Source organism: Elephas maximus, chromosome 9 (genome assembly GCF_024166365.1).
Source record: "Elephas maximus indicus isolate mEleMax1 chromosome 9, mEleMax1 primary haplotype, whole genome shotgun sequence".
NCBI lineage: Eukaryota > Metazoa > Chordata > Mammalia > Proboscidea > Elephantidae > Elephas > Elephas maximus.
The window spans coordinates 76,787,142-76,806,134 of record NC_064827.1 but is presented as its reverse complement, the minus strand read 5'-3'; the positions used below and the strand labels follow the sequence as shown (position 1 = coordinate 76,806,134).

Genomic DNA, 18,993 nt, shown 5'->3' with positions numbered 1-18,993 from the left:
TAAGAATAAATTAATATATACATCCATAGGTTTGAGAACTACTCCTTTTAAAATCTTTATGTAAATTACACATTCACATTTAAGTAATCACATGGACATATTCATATTAGTTTAGAAATAAAATTTGCAATCGCTTTATGTTAGCATGTCATTCTCTTATGGGTAAATGAAATTCCCAACGGACAGTCTCAGAATAGTACAACCAAATAACAAGGAAAACCTTATTAAATTCCCCAACTAGATCTCTGAGTGTTTTAGAGAGATTTGTATTTGCCAAAGAGAGAAAAGAAAAAAAAAATCTTGATATTTTAGCTTCAGGAAACCAAATAAGTCAGTCAAGGAAAGCAAAAAGTGAGAAGGTTAAATTTATTTAACATGAAAGTCAAGGATATCCTCAGTAAAGTTAGAATTGACATCAAAATGGAAGGGTTGAATTTGGTACACAAGAAAGGCTCTTTTTCTCCCCCCATAAACTGAAGAGGGAGATTTGGATAGTATTTGAAACAAATTCTACATGCAAAAATGTCAAGTTTCGACACAAAAAAATCAGCAATAAACAGCCTTTAAGAAGGCAGCACAATCAAAAAGTTCAAGTAGGAAGCAAAGCCCACAAAATTGGACAAGGATGGGGGCAGAGAAGCAAGCTTTCAAAAGGCGGTTGTACGCAAAAGAACTCTGGCAACTAATCCCCATAATCTAATGTCACTATCGACCTGTTTTACCCTAAACTTCAACTGCTCTCACCTAAATTGCTTCGTGCATTTCTCTTTAGTCCTCTCCCACCAATGAAGGCCACTAAGCTTTCTAACTCACTCTGCTAAGTGCTCCAAAAAATATTTTTTAACTGAAGCTGCTATCTTCTGGACTAGGCCAGATTAAATACAAAATGAAAACACTGAGTATATAAATTTCTCCTTACTGGAAAACTGAGAAGTACTGAATGTAAAGGGGTGAATTCTTTTATGCATGTAATAGTTCAGAAAACTGATATGATGTCAACATGAATGTGTTTTACAATAAAACTGGGTGTCACAGACAGAATGGATTCACTGTCTCTGTAAGCTGGAGCATGGCCACTGTTGCCTAGAATTGAGTAAAGTTGTCAACTGAACTGATGTTCAGCTTCACTAAGATGGCCTGAAAAAGAAGAGCTAGCACAAGGAAATTCACTGAAGCAACTTTTTGCTTTAAGAAACAGTTTATATTTTTAACCCCATCTAAAGGGGTCAGTCTCTTCATCACTTGAAAGCAAAAGATGAACTGATCCTTCATCAAAAAAAATAAATAAATAACATAATGAAAGTCTTCAAAATTAAAGACTGAGATATAATATAAGAAAACACATGCATTCTGAATTACGACTCCTTCATAAAATTATCCCGTATTTCAGATAGGACATAATTTTTTTACCTAAAAAAAAAAATTTTAATCCAGATTTTTGTTAACAGTACAACAAAAACATCATTAAAAAAGCAAAAGCACTGCAAACAACTGCCACACATTAAAACTGTTCCACACTAAACCAGCACTGCAGTTTACTACAACATGCTTCAGAAATTACCTCCAACATTCTGAGCAGTTAAGAGATCAACTCAATCTCTCTTGATTCTGTAACTGGAAGGATCAACTCTGCCTACAGTAAGAGAAGCCCTGCCCACCAGGCAGTAGTCTGAACAAAGGCTCAGGTGCATGTACTACAGGCACTGCAAGCTTAAGACCAAAACAAGTCATACAACAGTAGAGCTATACTCTAGAGACTTCGCTCTTTTCCTGTCTTCTCTGTCACTGAACAAACTGAGGTAAGACAATACTCTGGGGATGAAATAGCAAAGAGGAGGAAAAGCAGTGTGGTTATAAATGTTCTGTTGCAACAGTGACATACATAAACATCCACCCATGCATTTCTCTAGTGCCAACCATATCACAGGTCCAAGACAAAAAACACAGTGCCTAGGGGCACTAGATTAACGCAAATTGAAGAATAATCTACAGCACTTCTCTACTCCCACACAACCAAGCATTAACAAAATTTGATTTAAAAAACACTGCCATAGAATATTTGAGTTTTCAACAATGAGAATAAATTTAACTATCCGTATCATTTAATTATTCAAATAGTTTAAGACCCCACCTAATAAGAGAGTCAGTGTAACAGCTAAAGCTATGTATGGGATTCGAATTTAGACAGAATTCAAGAACTAGTTCAAACTCCACCACTTAATAGCTAGGTTATCTTGTGCAATTTACTAAACCTCCCTGGGCCTCAGTTTCCTTATCTAAAAAATAGGGATGATCAAAGAAATCACAGTTAATGCATATAAACAGCCTATCACAGTCCCTCGTACACAGTAAACCCTAATAAACGTTACCCATCATGGTCGAGTTGATTCCAACTCATAGTGACCCTACAAAACAGAGTAGAACTGCCTCAAAGGGTTTCCAAGGCTGTAAATCTTTATGGAAGCAGACTGCCACGTATTTCCCCTGCTGAGCAGACGGTGGATTCCAACTGCGGAGTGCTTGACCACTACGCCACCAGGGCTCTTTAATAAACGTTAGCACATTACTAATTTAAGAATTTATGAGTAATTACATACCTAGATAGTATATAATAATTGGGGCACATGGACTAGTTGGGCCACATGGATCAACAGAAACCAAAAGACTATGAGGACCTATGGAGACAATACTATAACAGTAACAAACTGAACAACCTGAAACCAAACAAGCAAATAATCCCACAGAGGTACACTTTGGAGTTTAAACCCTGACCTCAGACTTCTTTTACAATGTCCTTTTCATGGCAACTCAATTAGAATGAAATACAAAAGAAAGAGTAGGGATAAAAAAACAAACCTCTATAATACAAACATTTCCAGTATTTGCCCTTCACCCCACACACACATATAACCTCCCAAAAGGCCACATTGCGTATTTTAAAACTAGCATTTTCAAATCAAAATTTTCTTGATATAGAAAAATACAGTATACTATTGTTATAAAATTATAGTCAATACACCAAGAAGATCAAGGAGTTAGAAAAGAAAAATGGCCAATTCTTTAAAGGAAAGGAGAAAAATTCACTCAGAGGTTTAGGTATTAAAAAAAAAACTAATAAGCCTCTAGAAGCATTTATAAGTAACAATATAAAAGCCAAGCAGAAAAGGCCAGAAAAAAAGATGTTATCTATTGTTATAACTCCTAAAAAAAATAATATATGGAGGATGGCATTATTTGCATGTGACCAGGACAACACTAATAACTGCATTGCTAAGTGGTATCTAAAACAAAATGGACACATTTCCAGTGTTTTTAAAGAAAAATCCATTCCAGAAAAATTCCTCATTTATTTCAAAGTTGTTTCCATCTACAGAAAAATTTTCTGGGAGACATTTTAAATACCAGCGTAACACTAGACATGTTACAATTATTTATCTTCACTATTTTTTTTTTTAACTTTACTATTTAAGATAAAAAGCCAAAAGACAGGTCTGTGAGCAAGAAAAGCATAAAAACAATCCCACTGCTGATACCCATATTTACAAAGAGGCATTTGAATGGTCCACTGTCCAAAGTGCTCCCTGCAGCCCAGAAATGTGCATCACAAGATTGACAAATAACAAAACACTGTACTGGTCTCTTAAAGGTTTTGCTTTATACTTAGAATTTTAAGCCAGCAAAATACTTCAAAAGGGAATATAAATTTATTAGATGCCAGGAGTTCATTATCCCAATTCCATAAACAGGAAGGTCACTGAAAAGACAATCTTGGAATATTGAAAATTCATGTGCCAACGTAATATCCCTTTCTCTCATCCTTTCCTCAGTCTTTCATTTCTTGTTGTCCATATAGTGTATATACTTAGCTGTTATACAAAAAAAAAAAAAACCAAACCCGTTGCCGTCAAGTCGATCCCAACTCATAGCAACCCTGTAGGGCAGGGTAGAACTGCCCCATACAGTTTCCAAGGAGCACTCGGTGGATTTGAATTGCCAACTTTTTGGTTAGGAACCGTAGCGCTTAACCTCTATGCCACCAGGGTTTCCTAGCTGTTATACAGTCATCCAAAACTAAAAATGTCCAAAAAATCTTCCCTAATTCTCCTGTCAGAGTTGGCAGGACCTATAGGCTCTCTGGTTTCCAAGCTTTTAACCTCATCGTAAATCTTTGGCTTTTCTCCCTTCTTCTGCCCATATTAATGTGCCAACTTTTACTGTGTAAGGAGTTACATCTGCTCTTTCAACACAGCTGGAGTTTACAGCCTAACTACCTGATAAACAGTACTTGCCTCTACCCTCAATTCTTCAATTTGTCCTTCACTTACCTATTTTCCATTTCAGCCATGGGCAAGAACAGTTAAAGAATTATATCAGTCCGATTAGCATCTGTTGAGCACCTATTACATCTCAAGGCCTCTTACGTATTCTGTTCTTAACACATTCAATCCTACTAAAGTTAAATGTGAGGGAGATTATATATATTTTGGGGGTGAAAGGAAAAAACTGGAAATACTTATAAAAAAAAGGTTACTTTTAGAATTTTTATTGTGGTAAAATATGTACAAAATAATACCTTCCTATTTCCCCCTTCCATTCACCCCAAGTAACCGCTAAACTTTGGTCTCTATGCATTTGCCTATTTTACTTATCTCACACAGTGGGATCGCACAACATTTGTCCTTTTGTGTCTTATTTCACACAGCATAATGTTTTCAAGATTCTTCATTTAAAGAGTTACTTCTCTATCTCTTCTCTTTCTTTTTAATCTCACGCTAATTAAATTGCTATGAAAAGGACATTAATTTACTAAGTCCATAGGCTTGAATAAGTGACAGCTCTTCTGAATCTGAATGCCATATAGTCCTCTTTATACACCATGTTGCCTCTTGATTCCTCAAACCTACAACAATGAATAACATTCAATTGGTTCCTACCTCAAAATTATTAATAGTAATAACATATCTATTGAGTACCTACTGTATGCAAAGCACTTAGCTACATGCTTTCATTTAATCCTCACAACTAATTTATGATGTAAGAGCTATTATTATTTCCATTTTATAAATAAAAAAAAGTGAAACACAGAAAGGTTATTAGTTCCTCAAAGAAGCGACCTAGCTTGGAAACAGTATACATATATATGTGTATGTACATAGAAAAAATAAATAAATAAATACATATTTCTATTTTTCCCTTTATTAAATATACATGTATTTAATACATATATAGTTTATTCTATACCCTAATTTTTTTACTTAACATACCCTGGAAACTGGTTCTATATTAGTACATAAAGAGCTTCATCATTCTCTTTTATAGGCTGCATAATATTACACTGAATGGATGTAACACAATTTATTTAACCAATCCCCACTAATGAACATTTAGATTGTCTCCAAGCTTATGTTATTAAAACCAATTTTACAAGTATCTTTCAACACATATAACATTTCTTACATGCAAATATGGATGAAGGCAAAATTCCAAGAATTGTAACTCAAGGGTCAAAGGATTGCATGTATTTAAAATTTTCATAGATATTGCCAAACTGACCTCCGTGGAAGGTTGTACCAATTTACATTCCCACAAGCTATTTGTAAGAGTGTGTTATAAGAGTGTGTTATGGATTGAATTATGTCCCTCCAAAACATGAGTTGGAAATCCAAACCTCTATTCCTGTGGTTATAATCCCATTTGGGAGTGGTTTGTCTTTGTTATGTTAATGAGGCATGATTAGCATAGGGTGTAGCTTGAGTCAATCTCTTTTGAGACATGAAAAGAGATTAAACAAGTGAACATAACAGAAACAGAGATGGGGTAAGATAGATGCCAAGACACATGCAGATCTCCAAGGAACCAAGAAGCAGAAGCTGAAGAGACAAGGACCTTCCTCTGGAGCCAACAGAGAGAGAAAACCTTCCCTGAGAGCCAGTACTCTGAATTCAGACTTCTAGCCTCCTAAACTGTGAGAAAATAAATTTGTGTTTGTTAAAGCCATCCACTTGTGGTATTTCTGTTATAGCAGAACCAGGTAACTAACACTGAGTGCCCATCTCTTCTCCCCTCTGTATCACACTGCTACCATACTTTTTGATCTTTGCCAATGTGAGATGGAACTCTGGTGGTGCAGTGGTTAAGAGCTCAGCTGCTAAACAAAAGGGCATTTGGCAGTTTGAATCCTCCAGCCACTTCTTGGAAACCCTATGCGGCACTTCTATTGTGTCCTATAAGGTCACTACAGGTGAGAATCAACTCGACGGCAACGGGTTTTTTTTTTTTTTTTAATCTGAGAGATGAAAAATGGTAGCTCTGGGCAGTTTTACAAGGAGCTCTGGTAGCACAATGTTTAAAGCACTCGGCTGCTAACCAACAGGTCCGTGGTTCCCACCAGCTGCTCCTCGGGAGAAAGATGTGGCAGTCTGCTTCCATAAAGATCTACTGCCTTGGAAACCCTATGGGGCAGTTCTACTCTGTCCTGTCGACTTACTGAGTTGGAATTGACTCGATGGCAGTGGGTTTGGTTTTTTGGCAGTTTTAACTTTGTTTGACTCTTGAAAGCCAATAGTATGGGCTCTGAGGCCACCCTCTTGGCTCTGTCCCTCACTTACTTGTTGGTGTGCTTCCATGGCCAGGTGACTTAACCTCTGTGCCTCTCCTTCCTCATACATCAAATGGGGATAATATTTGAATTTCAAACATCTATTTTTGTGAAAATTAGATGAGTCAATACGTATGTGGTATGTAGTGCGTGGTTTTTATGTAGAACAGTGTCTGGCATATAGTGAATACTCAATAAATGGTAGTTATCTTTATCTTCTTTTGAATGAGGTTGGGCTTTTCTTTTTTGTATATGTGTAAGAGTTATTTGTATTGCCTTTTCTGTTAATTATCTTTTAATATTTTTTGTTCATGTTTAATTGGATTAGAATTCAGAATATATATAACTACTACAAATCAATAAGAAAAACAATAAACCTAAGAGAAAAATGAGCAAAGGCTGTAAATAGTTCACAAATAAAAACGCCAAAAACCCACTGCCATCGAGTCTATTCCGACTCATAGCGACCCTATAGGACAGAGTAGAAATGCCCCATAGAGTTTCCAAGGAGCGCCTGGTGGATTTGAACTGCCAACCTCTTGGTTAGCAGCCGTAGCACTTAACCACTACGCCACCAGAGCACAAATAAGTAAACATAAATGGTCCATTTTACATTTTAATCACTATCACATCATATCACCGTAAAAACTTGTTGAAAGGTGACACTTTTGAAGAGTATGTTGTTTTTGCTTCCTCTGTTCCCTTTCCAGCTACACTTAAGTCTTAGCTCATATTTTTTCTTTTCCTCATAGGAACCTGTTTGGACTACTCTTTCTAAAGTCTCCCTCCACTCTGGCCAGTACTTTACAACATTTATCACACTTTGAAGTTGTTCTATTTATTAACTTATTTGTCATTCAATCCACACTTAATTGTATGGTCTTTGAGGGCAGTGTAGTATTTGTCAGCCTTGTTCACTGCTGTATTCCCAGCACCTAGAAGAAAGCTCAAGAGCCCCGGTGGCACAGTGGTTAAGTGATACGGCTGCTAACCAAAAGGCTGCCAGTTCAAATCTACCAGCCACTCCTTGGGAACCCAATGGGGGCAGTTCTACCCTGTCCTCTAGGGTTGCTATGGGTCGGAATCAACTCAACAGCAATGGGTTTGGGTTTGGTTAGGAGAAAGCAAGCAGAGCTTATCCAATTGAAGATTCTTGTTGTTAAAAGTTAACCTGAACTTGGAACTCTCATACACTGCTTGTAGGAATGTAAAATGGTGTAGCCCCTTTAGAAAACAGCCTGGACACTCCTCTAAAGTTTAAACAGACAGTTACCATATGACCCAGTAATAGTACTCCTAGGTATATACTTAAAAGAAATGACAGCCTATGTCCACACAAAACCTTGTACACAAATGCTCACAGTAGCATCATTCATAATAGCCAAAAAGTGGGAACAAAATAAATATGATACATCCATGGAATTATCTAGCCATAAAAAGGAAAGAAGTACCCAAAAAGCACACAAAAAGATGGTCAGCATCGTTAGTTATTACAGAAATGCAAATCAAACCAAGTCAAAATCCAAATTAAAAACATCCATTAGAAAATAACAAGTGCTGATAAGGATGTAGAAAAACTGGAACTCTTGAACATTGTTGATAGAAATGTAAAAGAGTTCAGCTGCTGTGGAAAACAGTTTGGTAGTTCCTCAAAAGGTTAAACACAAAATTACCATATGATGCAGCAATTTCACTACCAGGTATATACCCCAAGAGGCTGAAAACTAGTAAAAAAAAAAAAAAAAAGTACATCCATGTTCATAGTAGCACTATTCACAATAGCTAAAAGGTGGAAATAACCCAAATATCCATCAACAGATGAATGAATAAACAAGTGGTGGTATATACATACAATGGAATGTTATTCAGCCATAAAAAGGAATGAAGTACTGATACAATGCGGAAGAACTTCAAAAATATGATGCTAAGTGAAAGAAGACAAACACAAAAAGAGCATATATTGTACGATTCCATTTATACGAAATACCCAGAAAGGATAAATCCATAGAGATAGAACACAGACTGGTGGTTGCCTGGGGCTAGAGGGATGGGGTGCAATTTCTTAATCGCATAAGGTTTCCTTTTGGGGTGATGAAAATGTTTTAGAACTGGATAGAGAGGGTGGTTTATAAAACATTGTGAATGTACTAAATGCCACTGAACTGTTCACTTTAAAAAGGTTAATTTTATGTTATGTGAATTTCACCTCAATAAAGATAAAAAAGTTTTAAAGCAAGCAAATGAAGAGGAATAAAATACTGATACACGCTACCATATGGATGATCCTTGAACATACCATGCTAAGTGAAAAAAAGCAGACACAAAAGGTCACATATTTTATGACTCCATTTATAAGAAATATCCAGAAGGGGCAGATCTATACAGACAGAACACAGATCAGGAATTTACCGGGGATGGAGATAGAAGCAATTGGGAGGTATGAGGTTTCTTTTGGGGGTGATGGAAATGTTTTGTAATTAGATAGTAAAGGTGGTTGCACAGTATTATAAATATACTAAAACTCACTGAACTGGACATTTGAAAATAGTTAAAATGGTGAATTTTAACTCAATTAAAAAAAGTTTTAAAGAACCTTGAAAAAAAATAATAAAATAATAGAGTTTCCACATGACCAAGCAATTGTACTTCTAGGTATATGCCCAAGAGAAATGAGACCATATGTCCACACGCAAACTCATACACAAACATTTACAGCAGCATTATTCACAATAGCCAAGAAGTGGAAACAACCCAAATGTTCATTAACTGATGAATGAGTAAATAAAATGTAGTATATCCACCTAATAGAAAATTATTCTGCAGTAAAACGAAATGAAGTACTGATAAAAGATTGTCTGTTTCAGACAATCCAATTTCTTTTTCTGTTCTTCTCCAGAAAAAGAATCTGATCTAGTACGGTAAAACATTTGCCTTATTTCCTTTTATAAAAGCTCTTCTTATAAACCTCATCAGCAGCCAATATGGAAGCAGATCTACACGCACCATCTCTCCGTAGGCTTAAACAGTGTTTTGGCTAACACTGAGACCGGAGAGGACGCTGGGAAAAGACAGTTTCCACTTGGGAGCTATAATACTGATGAGTTCAGGTAATGGGCAGGACGATATTCCACTATGCAACACCCATTATTTAGCACCTTCCTAATAACCTTGGAAGCCATATGTATTTTATGGTAGCACAAGCTCTCTAATTCCTTAGTCTTTAATAAAAGTAACCAAGTACCACATGCTTCTTAAATAATCTTTTAAGCTTTTTTTTTTACAAAAAACTTAAGACCCTATACAGATATCCTATAATCAATACAAGGATTTTAAGAGCATTAACCTCAGTTTAGACAAGGTTGGGAAACCCTGGTGGCGTAGTGGTTAAGAGCTACGGCTACTAACCAAAAGGTCAGCAGTTTGAATCCACCAGGCACTCCCTGGAAACCCTATGGGGCAGTTCTACTCTGTCCTAAGGGTCGCTATGAGTTGGCATCGACTAGGTGGCAATGTTTTTTTGTTTGTTTGTTTGTTTAGACAAGGCTGATTTACATCTAATGTCCAACTTAAAAGTTTTTGGTTTAATGTACTCTACAAACCACCTTTAAGATGAGCTATGTTACAACAAATTCCTAGAGTCAGTATAGTGTACAGTGTGAGAAGGAAATGCACAGGCACTGGAGTCAAATAGACCTTAATTTGAATTCAGGTCTGTCACTTAGCAACATAACCTTAGACATGTTAGCTAACGTCTCTAATCCTCAATTTTCTAACCTATAAAGTTGGGATGATATAAATTCTGGTGGTGTTGTGATGAGGTGTTAGGTTGCTAACCAAAAGGTCAGCAGTTCAAATCCACCAGCTGCTCCTTGGAAACCCTATGGGGCAGTTCTACTCTATCCTATAGGGTTGCTATGAGTCGGAATCAACTCGACATCAATGGGACTATGAGGATTCAGCAAGATAATGTAATGGTATTTTTCGTACCAGCATATGTTGCTGGCATACTGAAGAAATCAGTAAATACTAATTTCTTCTCCCTATTTGCTCCTATTTGAATCATACTTCAATAATTAGCACCCAAGGATAAAGCACAAAGAGAAATTTTCCTTAAGCCAAGTTGCATGCTAGAGCATTACAGAAGCAATATCACATAGTGGTTAAGGTTACACAGACTCTGGAACTCCCAGAAAAAAAAAAAAAATAGCAATGTAGGTATTTTTTTAATCTCACCAAATTCCTTCATCAAAACCATACCAACAATCGGGAAAGAATAAACCCTCAGATTGTATCTTCTACAAAACTAGGTAACAAGGAATCCCCCCAAACCCCAGAATACAGGAAGATGTGGCCAAAAACTTCAAATAGTAGCAGGCCCATAATCAACAGCTATGTGCAGTGGTGATGGAAAAGAAAAGCACGGAAGGGTCCTAAAAGCCATGGAACCCAGAATTCACCAACAAATAATCACCTCCAAAGGGAAAAAGACTAATGCTATGTGGGATTCTAGGCAAGTGAATCTGAGAACTGGAAGGAGTCGAAACAGGCCCCAAGACATAGGAGAAAACAATTCCAAAATGAGAAGAGTTATTAAATGACCCAAGTGTGTATCGGTCTGACCCAAACACAATAGTTCCTACATCCTCAGTGAGATAAGAGACCCCAAAGACCCTTCCCCCAAAAAAAAACTGCAAAGAAAGCTTTAACTTCATTCAGTAGTCTATTATTATTTTGAAACCATAATAGATATAAAAAAGATATAAAGAACTATGCTAATTCTGCCAGGAGTCAAATGTTGAACATAACAAAAAGAGGTTTAAATATAAAATCAAAGATGTTAAGTAAAAATCCTGTATTTTAAACTTAATTCGAATTATCAATGTGTGAACTCATTTTTTCTTTCTCTCTCTCTCTTTTCCTAAAAGCATTACAACCCAGTAGCAGTAAGTACCTGTTTACGGCCCATATTGTGGTCTTTATATACCACTGTTCAATAAAAAGAACTATGGCTCTTTGGAGAAATGGCAGATTCCAGGTCTGGTGCAGGAAATGTACAAGATGAGCCTGGCATATTTTGTTGTGCCAGAAACCAAGAAGCTATAAAAGCTAATAATGGAGTCTTGTCAAAAGGACACAGGAGCCAGCTTGAAGGGGCTCCCACTGGACAAATGTGGGGCAATTTCAGCATCAAAAAGAATAAAGCCTGCAACTGATTAAAACACATTGCACATACAAAAAGCCAAGACTTCATAATAACTGCTGAAAAAAAGAATCAAAAATTATACACCACTAGAGGATACTAAGCAACTACCTCATTACTCTAGAAATTGATAATTAAAGGGAAAGAATTAAACATTTTATACTGCCTTTCTAGTATGAACTATATTTCAGGGTAACCAAACAGCTCTATTGGCTGGAACAAAGCTCCTCTAAATAGTTCTCGGTAATAAATGCTACGGAATAATGTAATTAGAAATGACCATTTTTCAATTCCTTATGTAATAACTAATTCAGACACTGGTCATCAATAGATGGTAAAACCATTAGGCGAAAGAAAGGACGATGAGAAACTTTACAATAAGGGATCAGGCTGTCACTACCGAAGGCCAATGATCAATCTTAGCATTACGAAAAGTAAGATGGCAACCAGTACAGGCCTTCTGACATAATGCAGTATGAGTCTAATGAACCCTTTAGGTCTAACTTCCAGTCTAGAAGAAATTCACGGAACAGAGGCATAAATTAAATAATGACACAAGAAAGTAATCAGCAAAATCTAGAACGTGGAGCCTTCTACAGGATAACTGATCTGGTTTCTTCAACACATCAATGTGTACATGTACAGAAAAGTGTTTGTGGAGGGAGGACCTATATTCTAGTTTGAAAGACACAATAGTCGTAACAACCAAATACAGTGAGTGGACATGTTTGTATAGTGATTCTAACAACCTACTGTAAAAAAGATACATTTTAGGCAATCTGATAATCTGGATATTAGATGACATTAAGAAAGTCTTCAAATGTAAGAACTTCTTGTTTTCTTGTGAAGTGTGATAGTGCCACTGTGGTTATAAAAGAACGTATTTTTTAATTCACACTCAAATATATAGGGATGAAATGACAAGGTACCGGGAGCTTGCTATAAAATATTCTATCAGGAAAAAAGTTGTCGGGGGAGACATGAAACAAGTATAAAATATTGGTGGTGGTTAAAGCTGCGTGATGGTTATATAGGAGCGCACTGTACTTTCTACTTTGGTGCATCTTTGGAAATTTTTATGATAAACAGTAGAACAAACAAAAACAATAAACCTCCATAAGCTCTAGAATCAGGCTGGTAGTATTTGAATCCTAGGCTCAATCACTTAATGGGAGTGCTGGTGGTACAGTGGTTAAGAGCTGTGGCTGCTTACCAAAAGATTGGTAGTTTGACTCCACCAGCCGCTCCTTGGAAACCCTATTGGGCAGCTCTACTCTGTCGTATAGGGTTGCTATGAGTCAGAATTGACTCAATGGCTATGGGTTTGGTTTTTTGGTTTATCGCTTAATGAGTGAATTTGGAGAAGTTATTTAACCTCTTTAAGCATGGTTCTCCTATAAAATGGAGAAAATAGTACCCCTATTTATTAAGTTTAAATGAGACAATCCATATAAAGCAGACAGTTTGTCTAGTACATGAAAAGAGCCCGGGAAATGTTAGCCATTGTCATCATAATTACCATTTGTATATTATTATTGTAGAAGATGCAATAGCAAAGGCTCCTGTGATAGCAAAGTCTCCTTACACAGTATTTTATGTAAGAGGCCAATATTTATTTTTAGTCAAAACTTCTTTTTTTTCCAAAAACACATGAGCAAAACTGTTGCCTGAATATAAATAACTGCGTTTCTTTCTGAAGATGAATAACACAAACCTACCATCACCAATAGAAGGAGATAGGTCACTTGTTTAAAATTTTATACTAACCTATTAAATTTAACTGACATGAGTATTCATCTATAAATCTTCAATGGTACTATTTTTAAATTTAAATTTTCTTTAAAATGATATATAAAAGAAATTATATAACTAACAGCAAATCTAAGAAATATGCAAAGCAATTTTTTTCCAACTAAAAAGTGGGAATATTTTTCTGGTTTCTAAGCAAATAAACTTTTTTTTAAGCAAATAAAATCAGTTGAATGCTCCTATTACGTACCCTTTACATTATATGAAATATCCCTTTTCAAAATAAAAAATTATACTGAAGTCTACAGAGCTGAGGCAACTGATAAATTTTTCCTTTCACTTTTAATCAGGCTTCCTGTTGTAAAAGCTCAGCAGACAGTGACGCGAGACACTGCCTCCCAACTTCGGTTCACCTTTGCAGTTCCACAAGGGACACTGTGTCAAGATTGTTCAGCTTTTTTGATGAGTGCTGCGTGGGTAACTAATGTGTAAATGCAGATACGTATAGAAAGCAGTTTTGACAGTGATGTATTGCAACTGGTTCCAGATGTCGGCAAGGGATGCCTGGCCAGGCATCTGGGGCTACACTGCCACAGAGCAACACCACGACCAAACCAGTCTTCAAAAGATCATGGCACTTTAATTCTTTAATTAAAATCTCATTAAAACAACTATTTTGCTTCTGTTTTTTACATGAAAAAGCAAAAATATTTCTGCTTTGTTGCTTGTTAAAATTTAACAAAAGGAAGGCTGAAATATTGAGCATCATAGTATTTTAGTTTTTGAAAGAAAACATCAAAGCAAACTGCTGCAATATTCATCTCCTATAATGGGATGTTTAACTAAATTGTAACAAAAATTGAATATATACAACCCCTGACCACCAAAGAAAATGTTGAGATCATTCATCTAATGATATTAAAATTCCTAAGAATACCATCATTAATAGAGCATTTATATCATAATAATTGTAAATCAAATCAAGTTCATTTCTCTCCTTTTACTGTCTATATAAACATGACAAGTGTATGTTTGCTAAAGAAAATGCGGTACAGTTACGTTGACTTTAAGAACCGAACTTTGTAATAAATGTATTTTCAGAATAAAATTCTGAAAAAGAAGGGACTGGCAAGCAGGGTGTGAAAAAATAGAATTTCTGGTCCACTGGCTAACGGAATGCAATAAGATGTATATAAAAATTCCTAAGTGGAAATACATTATTACAATCATGCAATGAGTAGCCTTTAACCTTTAAAATTGATAAAGTTGTACTTTCTACATGAAAAATGTTGTAGCACAGCTCCAACATAACCATTTAGTCTAAAGGGAATTTTTTCAAACAACCTGTCTGTCTCCCTTTTCTTTCAACAAAAAACTCCCAGCTCCAATTAAGAAAAACAAAAAACTACTCTCAGGGGATCACCTACAGCTACATTCTCTCCATGTGGTTTTGATATAAGGCGTTTCTCCTCATTGATCAAGGAACCTGCAGAAAGCATTCATTCCGTTTATCCTAGAACAAAGAAGGTGACTTATGTTGCTGATTTTCAGTATCAAATCAAAGGTTTTGAAATACTTTTAATAGAAATGACGGCAAACAAATCTGTCAGAATGTTTAAAACCATGTTCCTGTTGACTTCGTAACAAACTGAATGAATTGAACATTCAAAACATATTACAAAACTTTTAACTGTTAGAGGAACTTGAGGTCAAAAGCTTCCTGTTATGAATAAATTGTTTAACTACAGCCCTAAACTGTGATGTGACCTGATATAGTAAATGAATGGTCAGGAGTAGTTTTAAAAACTGACCAATCTTATTTTTCCAAGTGAATCATCAAATTTATTTCCAACCCTGCAATTAAATGATCAACCAGTAATATTCTATTACTGACTTAGAATACATTAAAGAATGGTACCAGAAGAAGAGCTGTAAAGTTTTCATTCCCCACCTCTCCTTTTACAGGGCTCTGTTATGACAAACCTTTATTGTGGCATATACATTGACATGCCACAACTTACATCAACCTTTGTTTTGGTCCTATTCTATGATGGTTTCAATTCCTAATAAATTATGTTCAGTAAATAAAAACATAGTTGGTACATTTCTATATAAACCATTAATTACTCTGAAATACAGAAAAATATTCCAGGTATTAAAATCATATACATCAGATCTGGCAGGTCAAAAACAAAACTATTGCTCAGTGAAAATATGGAAGCAAGTATATTTAACTAAATGACTTTGATGTTTACCTTTTCAACTTACTAATACTCAAAATAAATTCTCTGGGCAAAAAAGTAGCACTTCTTGGAGAGAGATGCTAATGAGGAGTGAGCTACTTCTATTAGGTGGACACTTGAGACTGTGTTGGCATCTCCGGTCTGGAGGGGAGATGGGAGGGTAGAGAGGGTTAGAAACTGGCAAAACGGTCACGAAAGGCGAGACTGGAAGGAGGGAGCGGGCTGGCTCGTTAGGGGGAGAGTAAGTGGGAGTATGGAGTAAGGTGTATATAAGCTTAAATGTGACAGACTGACTTGATTTGTAAACTTTCACTTAAAGCACAATTATTAAAAAAAAAAAAAAAGCACTTCTAAAAAACAAAATACAAATTACCATATCCAGCAAAAGTGCAAACTTGAAAATTACTAATATCTGTACCTGGTATAGGAGACTATAATCTAGATGGATTTATTTTCTGATTCTGAAAAATTAGTGCATAGTTCCAGAACAACACTCTTATTGCTGGTGGCAATATAAACTAGTACAGACACTCTCGAAAGTAAAGTTGAATACACACATACTCTATAACCCAACAATTCCACTTTAAGTTACATACTCCAGAGAAATTATTTTATATTGACAAGGATATGTGTACAAGTATGCTAAAAAAATTAACAAAAATTTGGAAATAACTTAAGCACCCATCAATAACAGTGAAATGAATGTGAAGTTCATTTGCATAATGGAATACTGATGAAATACTAAAAAACAGTGAAAACAAATGAAATCCACCCACGGGTATCAACTGGATAAATCTGACTGAAAAGACCAAACAACAAAATGACATATACAATGAACATATAAACTATATTATTTGTATTATGGCAATATTAAAAATACAAACTATATATTATTTATGAACAAATACATATGAAGTGAAAGGTTTTTTTTGTTTTTTGTTTTTTTTTTTAATTCAGATGAGAAGGATATACACCAACTATTAGATAGGTACTACTTTTGTGGAGGTAGGAAAGTTAGCGGGTTGAAGGGATGAAGAACTTTCAACCATATATAACCAGGTACTTTTTATAAGGAGTCCCTGGGTGGTACAAACAGTTAACATTCTCAGCTACTAAGTGAAAGTTTGGAGGTTCAAGTCAACTCAGAGGTAGCTTGAAAGAAAGGCCTGGTGATCTACCTATGAAAAATCAGCCACTGAAAACCCTGTGGAGCACAATTCTACTCTGACACACATGGGGTTGCCATGAGTTGGAACTGACTTGAGGGCAACTGGTTGCTTTTTGTAAAAATAAATACCTCAGCAGATATGGCAAAATCTTAACATTTATTAATTTCAAAAGTAGGAGGTATGGATGGCTGTGTGTTTGAAATATTTCATAATTAAAAATTAAAATACAAAAATTCCATATCTGCTACATGACCCTTTACTTCAGAATTACCACCAATACTTCATTCAAATAGATTAGTTTATACACTGTATAATTTTGTCAGGTTAAATATTATGCCCATAATTGAAGACAGAGCAATCTACTCCTTCCAATGAGGTCTTCACACAGTAAGTTGAACTGTCTAAATACTTAGTACTGATATTACCATTAATATGTTTTTATCATTCATAATCATAGACATATTTTCTAAGAAAAAATCTCCCTAATCACTAATGACCCTACATTAATCAGTGAATATGCCAGACAAGCCAGAGTCACCAAGCACTTACAGTGTCTCATATTTGATTCTGTCTGGAACCTCATATAAAAATATTTGAGGAGAGAGAGAGGTTATTCCTATATCACTGGTGACAAATAATCAAGATACAAGAACAGCAAACAAATTTTCTGGATTTCAAGTACGAAAGCACTTTTTAAATAAATAAAGAATCCTACATATGAAAGAGCTGAGCCATAAAAAATTTAAAGCAGATAAAAGGCATTCCCTGAAAGAATTTAATAATATTGGCTGAATAAAGAAATTTATTAAACTAGAGAGTCTATGCACTATATTCAATTATAGCAGTTTTCTTCTGGAATTAAATTTTCTATTCTAATTTTTGGAACTAGTTAAATATTAATGGTATTGCCTTTGTCATCCAAAGATATAATGCAAGAATTTAACTAGTTGAGAAGCTGCCATCAACAGCTAGCATTTAGAAAGTGCCTCCCAAACAAAATTAAACGGATTTCCAGGATCATCAAAAGCCCTCAAATAAGATTCCTAAACTAAGGGAAGCTACTACATTGAGCTTGGTAATAACACTATCATAGATTGATCCTCTAATGCCAAAACTGGGCGCAAAACAAAAAAAGCAGAAAACTGGACACTTGTTAGCAGAAGTATGCTGCTGCTGTTAGGTGCCGTCAAGCTGCTCCTGACTCAAAGTGACGCCACATACAAAAGAACGAAAACACTGTCCGGTTGTGTGCCATCCTCACAATCATTGCTATGCTTGAGCCCACTGTTACAGCCACTGTGTCAATCCATCTCACTAAGGCTCTTCCTCTTTTTTGCTGATCCTCTACTTTACCAAGCATGATGTCCTTCTCCAGGGACTGGTCCCTCCTGATAACATTTCCAAAATAAGTGAAATGAAGTCTCCCCATCCTCGCTTCTAAGGAGCATTCTGGCTGTACTTCTCCCAAGACAGGTTTGTTCATTCTTCTGTCAGTCCATGGTATACTCAATATTCTTCGCCAACACCATCAAGTCTTCTTTGGTCTTCCTTATTCATTGTCCAGCTCTCGTATGCATATGAGGCAACTGAAAATGCCATGGCTTGGGTCAGGAGCGCCTTAGTCTTCAAAGTGACATCTTACTTTTAACACTTTAAAGAGGTCTTTGGCAAGGAGATTTGCCCAATGAGCTGCACTGTTTGATTTCTTGACTGCTGCTTCCATAGGCGTTGATTGTGGATCTAAATAGAAAGAAATCCTTGACAATGTCAATCATTTCTCCATTTATCATGATGTTGCTTACTGGTCCCATTGTGAAGATTTTTGTTTTCTTTATGTTGCGACTTAATCCATACTGAAGCCTATAGTCTTTGATCTTCATCAGTAAGTGCTTTAAGTCCTCTTTGCGTTCAACAAGCAAGGTTGTGTCATATGCATATCACAGGTTGTTAATGAGTCTTCCTCCAATCCTGATGCCACGTTCTTCTTCATATAGTTCAGCTTCTCAGATTATTTGCTCAGCATACAGATTTAAT

At 35.8% G+C, this 18,993-nt stretch overlaps 1 protein-coding gene across 3 annotated transcripts in view; it reads right to left on the bottom strand.

The window, feature by feature from the left end:
• PBX3 (PBX homeobox 3) overlaps positions 1 to 18,993 on the bottom strand; it is a 226,929-nt gene that overhangs the window by 124,857 nt on the left and 83,079 nt on the right. The window lies entirely within an intron of this gene.